This window comes from Candoia aspera, chromosome 1, assembly GCF_035149785.1.
Source record: "Candoia aspera isolate rCanAsp1 chromosome 1, rCanAsp1.hap2, whole genome shotgun sequence".
Taxonomy (NCBI): domain Eukaryota; kingdom Metazoa; phylum Chordata; class Lepidosauria; order Squamata; family Boidae; genus Candoia; species Candoia aspera.
In genome coordinates, this window is record NC_086153.1 from 231686870 (window position 1) to 231694593 (window position 7724).

The following is a 7724-nucleotide window of genomic DNA, read 5'->3' on the forward strand; positions in this document are numbered from 1 at the left end:
GCTATAACACAAAATGTGCGTACTTTTTGGGATGCTTCCTTATACTGGTCAATTTAATAGGAAATGCACGATTGCCTGTTGGGACAAGTCCAAATAATTTGTGATTAATTTGGTCCTCCAAGAATAAATAGGGCATTTCAGGAGTATATGCACAACTGTCTTAATTTCAGTGTCTGAAAATATGCATAAGGATTCTCGATAGCAGGCTTTATTAAATTATCTCATCAACACCAGTGAAGGCATCCAGGCACACCAATGTAAGTGCCATTCTATGTTAGGGCACAAGGATACGCTAAAAATATTCGGGGATCTTAAAAAGTAGATGTGTGAGCTCATTATAATAGAGATGTGAAATGTTAGCTCTATCTCTTTGCATATCAGGATCTAATTTTTTCTGCTTGACCTCACTCTAAGCTTTACCTAAACCCAGCATGGATAAAGACTGGGGGGTAAGTCCACAATGAACCACATCAGATATAATTTGATTCCTCCACAGGGAAACATGTTGGTCTATCAATACATGCTGGGCTAAAGACTCACCCCCATATATTGGTTTGAGACAGTGTTTTAACAGGCAGAGCCTCAAACAGGCCTCAGCACAGACATATCCAAGTTATAATGGGAGATGCATATTTGCAACTGGGCAAGGGACTTGGAGCACAGATAAGAGGAATTTAGATTGGACTCCTTCTAGTGCACGAATATCTTTATATACACAACACTCTTCACATACAGAAAAGGACTCAGTAGTTTAGTATTCAATAGCTTAACTGCTACAGGCAAAGAGTTGTTCCCCATACAGCACCATATTTGATTATTGCACTGGAAACTTTTTCTGCCTGCAGCATATGATTTGAAGACTGAAATTTCCAGGAGGCAGAGGGCTGAAAATAAATGCCTAGATATTTGAAAATCATCATGGCTGCTCTTGTGAAATATTGCTGGTTGGCATGCCAAATGGGTGGACCCTGTTTTCACTCTGTTTTTTTATAATAATTTGATTAGAGTTTATAAATACAAAGATAAAAAACTAATGCAAACTAAGAAAGTAAAAAAGTAAAGAAACGAAAAAGAGAAATATAAAGTGATTGAAAAAAGAAAAAAGACAGAAAAAAGAGGATATATATAAAAGATGACCCCCCCTCCCTCTAGACAAGTATAAACAATTTCAATGACTTAACACCTTCTCTAGTAAAAAGAAAGGAAAAAAATTGATCTCTTCTTCCCATATCTCATCCCTTCTCAATAATCGAAGCATAAAAAATCATCATATAGTAATTAGCAAAAGTCTGTTAAAAGCTACCAGAAATAATATATATATATTTAATCCTAATAAAAAAAATCCATTTTGTAATGCAACTTATCACTTTCTCTAAGAAATAAGGCAAAAGAAATCTCTCCCAACTTACAAACAGATCCTTAAAACGTCATCCTACTGTTCTGGTAAAAAAAAAAAATCCCATTAATAACTACTAGAGACCACAACACATATATTTTAACCCTGATTAAATAGATTCACTTTGTAGAGCTTCTGTGTCCTTTTAAAAGCATGATCTTTAACTCAGCCAAATAATGTCCCCCAAGTTCATTTCTTATCATGTCTTTGTTTCTGTTCAGGAACAGCTTCAGTAATTTATGTTTGTCTCCTTCCAAAAACAACTTCATTGGTTTAACACACTCCTTTTATAAATCCAAGACAGAAAGTCTTTCCAAGTCACTCTTCTGATTTATTTGTATATTCCCTTTACTTATTAAGACATCAGCTAGTTTCATTGGACACTCCATTTTGACATCTTTTTCCATATCGCTCTTATATTCTGGCATTTTTAAATCCATTTTCAAATCCACAGCATCTTTTTCCATATCGCTTTTGTGATCCAACTTCGAATTCACATCCAAAACAGCCCCAGTATCTATTTTATCCAACAACATCTGTCCTTCCTCAGTAGCCTGTTAAATCCATTTTTATAGTAGCAGATAATTTTGAAAGAAAATCCTGATGGTATTGTTCCAAAATTGACTTGATTTGTTTTATAGTCAAATAATACTGCTCCATTATGTTAATAGGTATCTTCTCCTTTAAATGCTCTCTGGTTCCCTCTAGTTAACCTTCAAAGCCCACTGTCATCATGTGTTTATTTTTCACTGCCAGAACTTTCGCAGGAGGAGATTTATAATTAATTTCAAAATCTTCAAATATATTTTTATAAAATTTTAAACAGTCCCTAAGAACTATTGTTACAAGTCCATCTGGCACTTCAACTATCCAAAGTCAATTCTAAATTCTCTTTTGCTGTTTTCCAAAAGTCAATTTTTTTCTTTTTAATCTTTAAACTTACAAAAATCTTTCCTCAAGGATAGAAGGAAATTCTCCCAGTGTGCTGAGACTTGCCATTTGGAAGGTTCCTAATTTTCAAAAAGATCTTTAATAAGTAGTTTCCGACATTAAGAGTGGAAGTGGAAGTGAATCTAGTATCTGTTGAAGGCTCTGAACCTTGACTTAGGCAAGATGTTCCCCGTGACTTCCAGAACACTCAACACACTGGAGATTGCAGTATTATGATTCTTCGCAGGGAGCCTCTGTATGAAGTATTTGTGGGTGATCCGGTCCCCTTCTTGATCCAGATCCTTCATTCTGAAGAGCCTATCCCTTCACTGGCTCCTCTTATCCGCTGCAGCAGTATCCGCCATTGCTTCCCCAGCAGTCCACTTTCATTCTAACTTTGGGGCAATTTAAAATCCTTAACGCATGAAGTTAAACAAATATACAACGTTTCCTTTCTGTAATACCCAGCTTGAAGAGTGGCTGTATTCACAGAAATATTAGCTTACTTATTTCCTCCAAACTTTATGTGACTAACTCCACATTTATGTTTTGTGTTATTTTGATACACTAGCACTGGCTATTGAGCTGAACATTGCAATTTTAAATGTTATTAATATATACCTCCCACCCACCCCCATATATACACATACTTGTTTCACATACAATGACATCTGGGACTATTTTGAAGACTGGGTGCTTGAACTGGCAGCTCAGTTTCCAAACTTAGAAATGGTCTGAACGTTTGGATGCCTTGAATGGACTTGGATGAGGAATCTTGTTTCTAACATTTTCATGCTCCATATGGACACATACCTAAAGCCCTTTTCTCTCTCTCTCTCTCTCACTGTTCTGAGGATACAGGTATTAACATACAGGGATGGAGACTGAGTCAAATGGCCATTAAGTTTAGGCTCCTAATATTAAATAGTGCAACTCCAGGCAACTTAGAGGGAGAACTCACTTTCTGGAATGGGAGAGGCATTAGCATTCTTTTTTTGGTTGTTTTTTAAACAAACTTTATTAGATTTTCAACATACAGATAAAATAGAAAAAGATAGAAAAAGATTAAAGAATAAAGAAGAGACAAACTTAAAAGTGCATGAATAAAAAGGAAGAAGTATAGCAAAAGGAATGACTTCCAACCTTCTTCAATACAAATACAAATAAAAAGTACATTAATCTCTTACTCTATTTTTAATTATAGTATACGTTATTTCTATAATCTTATACCAACCTAATCATCAAATCCCAAAATCAAAACTTCATTTTTTTTCCATTTCCTGCAAAAAGTGCAAAAGTGGTTTCTAAGTAGAAACAAATCTAGACAGAGTTTTGCCATCTCTCCCAGTTCTATTAATTTCACCATTCATTCTTCCACTGTAGGAATCTATAAGTCCTTCCACTTTGTGCACACAAAAGTCTTGCCGCTGTTATATATATATGAACAAAGTCCCAAATTTTGTTTCAAGCTGTTTATCCATCAAACCTAAAAGAAAAACTTCTGGTTTCATTTGTACATCCATCTTAAGAACCTTTTGAATTATAGTACATATCTGATCCCAATATTTCTTAGTTTTCTCATAAGTCCACCAAAGATGATAAAAAGTACCTTCACCTTGAGAACATTTCCAACATATATTTGATATTCCCTTATATATCTTCGACAATATCTCAGGAGTTAAGTACCAATGGTACATCATCTTATAAAAATTCTGTTTTAAATTATAATTATCAGGCTCTGCCTGAGACCCAATAAACACACAGACGCTAGAGTAGACTTAGGTTCTGGTTTTATTTGGGAATAGAATGCATGCCCTTAGAAAGCTGAGAGTGAGGGGAGCGCGCCGGAACGGGATTTAAATAGCCCGCGCCGGTCAGCGCTCCACCCCACCTTACCCTAGATGCACCCCACGAGTCCCAACAGTTCGTCCTTGCCAGGTGAGAGGTCGTCCAGCCCCCTGCGCCCCAGGCATCACCTTGATTGCCTTCCTGTGCAGTGATGATCCATTGCCGGGTGATCAGGCTTCTAATTCCTCGAAAGCCTGGGCGCGCCCTTCCGAACCTCGCCTGTTCAGTTGTTATTCAATTTCATGTCAGTTTCCTTTTATTGTTGCTTCCTGGGCTGCCGGACTCAGTCGTTACATAGTTTCCTTAAACCCCTTACTTCTTTTTGTGGTTTTCTATTGCCCTTGCCTTATCAGCTCAGGACCCATATCCCTGTATTGTCATGCGAGCCATTGCAATGTCGCAAACATCGCAACGGCGATCATGACATACTGCCCCCCTTGAGAAAAATCAAGCCGAGGGTTTGGAGGGATATGCAGTGTGGAAGTTGCGGATTAGCTCGGGAGCCTGGATGTCTCGGGCAGCGACCCACTCAGGGTGTGGAAAGTGTTTCCATTTTACCAGGTATTGGAGGGAGCCCTGCAGTTTGCGGGAGTCGAGTACCTCCTTGACCTCGAAATGTTGCTGTCCGTCTATCATAACTGGGGGGCGGGGAGTGCGTGGGTGCCACCGGGAGGAGTCACTTGCCGTCTTGAGTAAGCTGCAGTGGAACACCAGGTGCAGCCGCTTTAAATTATGGGGCAGGTCCAAGCACACCGTGACTGGGTTCACGATTTGTGTCACCTGGAATGGCCCAATAAATTTGGGGGCCAGTTTCTTAGACAGTTGCAGTGATTTAATGAATTTGGTGGATAGGTAAACCAGGTCCCCTACCCAAAAAGTTGGTTGTTGGCGCTGGTGTTTATCCGCCTGCAGTTTGTATGCAGCTTGTGCCTCCTTAAGCGCGTCCTTGATGACGGGACAGGAGTCTGCGAGTTTTGAACCCCAGTCACAGGCGGCCGCTGCTGGGGACGGGGGCTGAGGGAGCTCTGGGATGGGGATGAATTCCCGACCCGACACCACCCCAAAGGGGGTTTGTTCCGTGCTTTGATGTATCGGGTTATTGTATGCGACCTCTGCAAACAGGAGTAAGTCTACCCAGTCGTCCTGGTGGTAATTTATATAGGAGCGGAGGAATTGTTCCAGTGTGGCATTAAGGATCTCTGTAGATCCGTCCGTCTGGGGATGCCAGGAGGTTGACAGGGCCTGCTGAGTACCTATTAGTTTCAAAAAAGCCCGCCAAAACCTCGAGGTAAATTGTGTGCCCCTATCGGTCACCAAGCAGGAGGGGCAGCCATGGAGGCGGTACACATGTACCAGGAAAAGTTTCGCCAGCTGTTGTGCTGACGGGATCGAGGCACAGGGGATAAAATGGGCTTGTTTTGAGAAGTAGTCTTTGACTACCCAGATGACCGTTTTCTTTTGGCTAGGCGGTAAGTCCATGGTGAAATCCATTGAGATTTCATCCCAAGGGCGTGAAGGTTCAGCCATGGACTGCAGCAGCCCCTGGGGTTTACCGGCCGGTCACTTGGCCATCGCACACACAGGGCAGGACACCACATACGTTTTGACGTCCTTCCTCAGCGAGGGCCACCAAAATTGGCGTCGAGTTAGGTGGAGGGATTTTAGGAACCCAAAGTGACCAGCCTGTTTGCTATCATGCGACCTGCTGAGGATAGTCGGTCTTTGTGAGTCAGGGACATATAACCTTCCCTCCACCCAGGCGAGGTCCTGTTCCATAGTCACTTTGTTAGGGTTGGCGAGGAGCCAGGGGTCAGATTTTAATGCTGTTATAAAATCTGTACGTAACCCACCTGGCATCTGTGGTTGCCTGCGGCTCGGGGCAGGCTGCACTAGAGTCGTTTGCAAGGGGGGGAAGGCTGTCCTCGAGCGCGGCTCCGGGTGACAGCTGCTAAACCCAATTGGGAGTCAGAAAGCACAGTCCCTACGACGTCGGAGATAGGCTCCGCGTCCTGGGGTAGTCGGGAGAGTGCATCTGCCAGGAAATTCTTTTTTCCTGGGATGAACTTCAGCTGGAATTTGAACCGGCTGAAAAACTGAGCCCAGCGTATCTGCTTGGGACTGAGGCGCCGGGGCGTACGGAGCACCTCGAGGTTGCGGTGGTCTGTCCAGACCTCAAAAGGGCAAGTTGCCCCTTCCAAAAGGTGACACCAAGCCTCCAGTGCTGCTTTAACCGCTAATGCCTCTTTCTCCCACACGTGCCAGCGCCTCTCTGCCTCGGAAAATTTCCAGGAGAGATAGGCGCAGGGCTTCAGGATTCCGGCAGAATCTTTTTGCAGTAGGATAGCCCCAATTGAAAAGTCGGAGGCGTCAGCCTGCACAACAAAAGGCCGTTCGGGGTCGGGGTGGGACAGGATTGGCTCCGCTGTGAACAGCGCTTTCAGCCTGTCGAAAGTGGTTTGACAGTCGGGAGTCCAATTAAGTATGGCCCCTGGGTTTTTGACCTTGCGCGTCTCTCCGACGCCTTTGGTCTTCAATAAATCGGTCAAGGGCAGGGCAATTTCAGCAAACCCTTTTGCGAAGGACCTATAGAAATTTGCGAACCCAAGGAAACTTTGAAGCTGGCGCCGGGTGTGTGGGCACTCCCAGCTCAAAACAGCCTGAACCTTCGCAGGGTCCATTTCTATGCCCTTGTCTGAGATTCTGTACCCTAAGTAATCCAAGCGCGACTTGTGAAATTCGCACTTGGAGAGCTTAGCGTAGAGTTTGGCTTTCCGGAGCTTAGTGAGAACTTGTCTCACTAATCTCTCGTGTTCCCTCTGAGTCTTAGAGTAGATTAGGACATCGTCTAGGTAAACTAAGACTCCTTTGAACAGATGTTCATGCAGCACCTCGTTGATTAGTTGCATGAAGACCCCCAGGGCCCCCGCAAGACCGAAAGGCAGTACCTTGTACTTGAAGGAGCCCAAGGGACAGTTGAACGCTGTTTTCCACTCGTCCCCTCCCTGATGCGAATTCGGTAGTACGCCTTGCGGAGGTCGAGTTTGGAAAACACCCTTCCCTTTGACAAGTGTGCCAGCATATCTTTTACGAGGGGGAGGGGGTATTTGTTTGACAGGGAGGCAGAATTTAACCCACGGTAATCTGTGCATAGTCTTAGTGCCGTCCTTCTTCTCCCGGAATAGGACGGGCGCTCCAACCGGTGAGTTTGCCGGTTCAATGAAGCCCCTAGCAAGGTTTTTGTCTAAAAAGTCTCACAGTGCTGCCAATTCCCTCTGAGTCATGGGGTAAATTTTGGGCTTGGGTAGTGGGACGTTCGGGAGCAGTTCAATTGCACAGTCCGTCTTGCGATGGGGGGGTAATTGGTCCGCCTCCTCCTCCCCGAAGATGTCGGCGAAGTCCGAGTATTGCTCCGGCAGTTCTTCCGGGGGGGGGGGGAGCGTGGGCTTGGTGGTCGACAATCTCAGCCCTCCCCACAGTCAAAGCGGAGGATTTCTCCCTTGCTGGCACCTGGTAGAACCCGTCCTCGAATGTTATCGAACGGGTCCTCCAA